Source organism: Limulus polyphemus, unplaced genomic scaffold (genome assembly GCF_000517525.1).
Source record: "Limulus polyphemus unplaced genomic scaffold, Limulus_polyphemus-2.1.2 Scaffold450, whole genome shotgun sequence".
NCBI lineage: Eukaryota > Metazoa > Arthropoda > Merostomata > Xiphosura > Limulidae > Limulus > Limulus polyphemus.
In genome coordinates this window covers 307,966-311,404 of record NW_013666060.1, presented here as the reverse complement: position 1 = coordinate 311,404, position 3,439 = coordinate 307,966, and the positions used below count along the sequence as shown (strand labels likewise).

Below are 3,439 nucleotides of genomic sequence, written 5' to 3'. Positions count from 1 at the left end.
AACTTATATTAAAGTTTTTCTTCATTACCCATTTAAGCCGTCTCCAGCCATTATAAAGTATTTAGGTTTAGCAGATGTAAAGAAAACAATGGATTTGAATATTTGATCCAGAATTTCTATTAAAGATACACAAAGACTAACTGCATATAGCCGTCTCTAATTTTAAAATGATAGACACCCAGTTAACAGCACCCATCGTCAACTCGTTGGCCAGTACTCTTGTCTGATCGAATAATAGGATTTAAAAGTCACTTTTATGGCACACCCACGACTCCAGTGTGCGCAGTGCGTTTTTTGGAACAGGTCACAAATCATGAATCCAAAGATTCACATTCTGCACACGATCACCATTACGCCATGCCCAGCCCGAGAATACCTTGTCCTTATGAAAACAGACGACAAAGTAAAAACAATTATTAGCTACGGAAATAATTACTTTTTCTTTAACGTCTGTTTTCACAAATTGTTTTTGTATATAGAAATTTATAGATTCATGGTCATTTTACAAAATATACACAAGTATTTTAATAGTTCCATGACAAAACCCCATAAACAAAGTTATGAAGATATATGATATCGGTTTATCAAAAGACAGATAAAAACGGTTAACACGACAAAGATATAATGAGTAAACAATCAGTAATGTTTTAATATCCAAGCACGAATATGATCTAACCAAAGAAAAACTATTCAAATATTAATGAAATTTGGAAAATGTACAAGGAAAAGAATTGGAATAAACCTTAGACCTTCACTAACATTCACCCAAACCCACCTCTCCACTTAGACCTTCACTAACATTCACCCAAACCCTCCTCTCCACTTAGACATTCAATAATCGTTAACTTTCAAGCCAACTTTTCCTCTCCACTTAGACATTCAATAATCATTAACGTCCACCCCAAACCGACCTCTCCACTTAGACATTCAATAATCGTTAACTTTCAACCCAACTCTTCCTCTACATTTAGACATTCAATAATCGTTAATGTCCACCCCAAACCCTCCTCTCCGCTTAGATAATGAATGATCATTAACATTCACTTTAAATCCTGCTCTCTGCTTAGAGATTCAATAATCAGTAACATTCAATTCAAACCCTCCTCTCCACCTGAGTGTGTTACGTCATGTTGTTTGTGAAGCATGTCACAGCTGTTGTGGAGGGATCATATCTTGATCGCGTCGGCGTTAAAATTTCGCAAAACTGCTTTCAATGTAGTTTCGAATCAAGTATCGTCGACATGCGGTTCATCGCCCTTTTAAGATGAATCTTTAATTTTATTCAATTTATATGCTTTTAAATGATATTCTGCGAATCATATTTGTATATCGCTCTCTTAAAGTGAAATATGCAGCGTGCTAAATACCATAAGCAAATGTTTTTTTTTCTACTGATAAATAAAAAGCGCCCTCTAGCAGTATGTGTTCTTGACCTTTGTCGAATGACGAAACAATCACAGAACGAAATTATCTTGTATCTCCTATATCGTTTACTTTAGCGATCTAAATTTTTTTTAATGTATAATGGTTAATATTTTAGAAATTTGCAGAAGACAGGGTTAGATTTGAAGCTAACTTAACAACTGAACGTTATTGTTATAGGCTTTCTTGAGTATTACTTTGTTGAATGAAAAACAGTCAGACAACAGCAAATGCTCCACCTTCAGGACAAATAATGTTGAGGTAATCCAAATAAGTTGCTTTTAAAAACCACAGCTAACTAGACATATCTAATTTAGTGGTATTCACATTAGCTGCTAAAATCTTAAAACGTACACACACAAACTAAAAAGTATTGATTTGTGTCAGCATATTATAACTCCCTAGTCTTCTGCAGTTCGAGTTTACGGCGTATTGATTTAACAACCACAGTACGGAATTCATTTTTACCTCCTATATCGTTTACTTTATCAATTATTTTATCCATTCTGGTTAATCTATTAAAACTTCTACCAAAAATATGAAAGCTTAAACAGAGCGAGATTCGAACACGAGACTAATTCTGAAGCTTAAGTCTTCCATGGACTTGGAAACTTCGAACAAATATATGCAGTTTACACGAAGTTCTCGTTTCCATTTCTTTCGCGAAGTTTTTAGCGTTGTTATAAGTTTTGTGTTCTGATAAGCACAATATTTTGCACTGCAATAAGCTAACTCGCTTTTACTTGCGTAATATCTAGCATTCGATAATAAACAGAAGAACTAATAGAATACTTTTTAAGTTTTACTTTGAAAGTGGAAACGTTTCGACCGTTAGAAAATTCCAGCAAGCTTCTGGTGTAACCTTCTTCCTCTTTTGTATTCATGTCCGCGTCAACTTAACACAGCGAAGCTGAGTTTTAAAAAATGTTTTTTTTATATTGTTAAAAAAACATAGCTATAATTCCTTAACCATTACGCAGTATTATACAATACAAACCTTTAAGAAATATTTGAAACAAACTATTTACAAAAAAGCGACATCTCGTGATCTTTTCGTATACGAGAATGTGTTGTTTACACCAAAGAATAATACAAACTTCACTCATTTTTTAACATTTCTACAACCTGAATATCCTATTACTTATGTAGCAGTCTTTACATACATGAAAAATGTTAAACCAGGAATGTGACTTACGTTAAGACTGACAACTAAAAGTTTAGCAGTCAACCCAGTACCCTCGCTGTATGCAGGGCTGGTACTTTACCTACAATGTCTCCTTTTCACGTAGTTCAAACCGTAACAGCCATTCCCGCTTCCTTCCGGTGTTCCTGATGCACTGCAATTACGTACGTTCATAGCAGACTCGTGAAGCACGGGCGCGACTCTTCGCGCATGTTCTGTTAATCTCACAATTTTACGTTGTTTCGTGCCATTTGCTGTTATTAAATCGTACAGTCAGATGAAGGCTCTAGATTCTAACTAACGATAATAATATATCATTTTAACACTTATTAAATACATTCCAACTTTTCACCAACTAATTGTTTGTTTTTTATTGCATCGCAGTTTTCTGAGAAAACGGTGAGTTTTCATAACTAATAACTTTAAGATTTTTGTTTTGTTTTTGCAGTCGTAGCTTATTACTTTCAGGGGGCGCTGTAAACCTATTTTCTCGATTAACCAGCAAGTGGAACAGGCAGCGTATTACGAGCGCTTGATCTGGTCCTGTTGGGGTCGAATTCGCTTACACCAGATGACATTTAAAGACAATATATATTAAGGCCGTATCTCATAAACAAATCATTTTGTTGTTATAAGATAGGGTTATTTGTTTGTTTTTAATTAGCACAAAGCGACACAATGGGCTATCTGTCCTCTGCCCACCACAGGTAGCACCAATTTCGGTTACTTTGTTAGAATGTTTCATTCCATAAAAGAGCAATACTTTAAGAGTCTAGAAAGATTTGAAGTCTTTACCAAAATATTAAGATAAAACTCATACTTACAGTAATAGCG

General features: G+C 34.6%; 1 protein-coding gene across 2 annotated transcripts in view; it reads right to left on the bottom strand.

The window, feature by feature from the left end:
• LOC106458354 (GTP-binding protein Di-Ras2-like) overlaps nt 1–2,769 on the bottom strand; it is a 30,449-nt gene extending 27,680 nt beyond the window's left edge. Inside the window, exon 1 of one of the 2 annotated variants that reach the window (XM_022384540.1) lies at nt 2,688–2,769. The gene's annotated coding sequence lies outside the window, so the exon portion shown is untranslated. Of the gene's footprint in view, nt 1–2,617 lie in introns of both variants that reach the window. The other variant, XM_022384539.1, reaches the window with a different exon arrangement.
• Nucleotides 2,770–3,439: the final 670 nt, after the last annotated feature.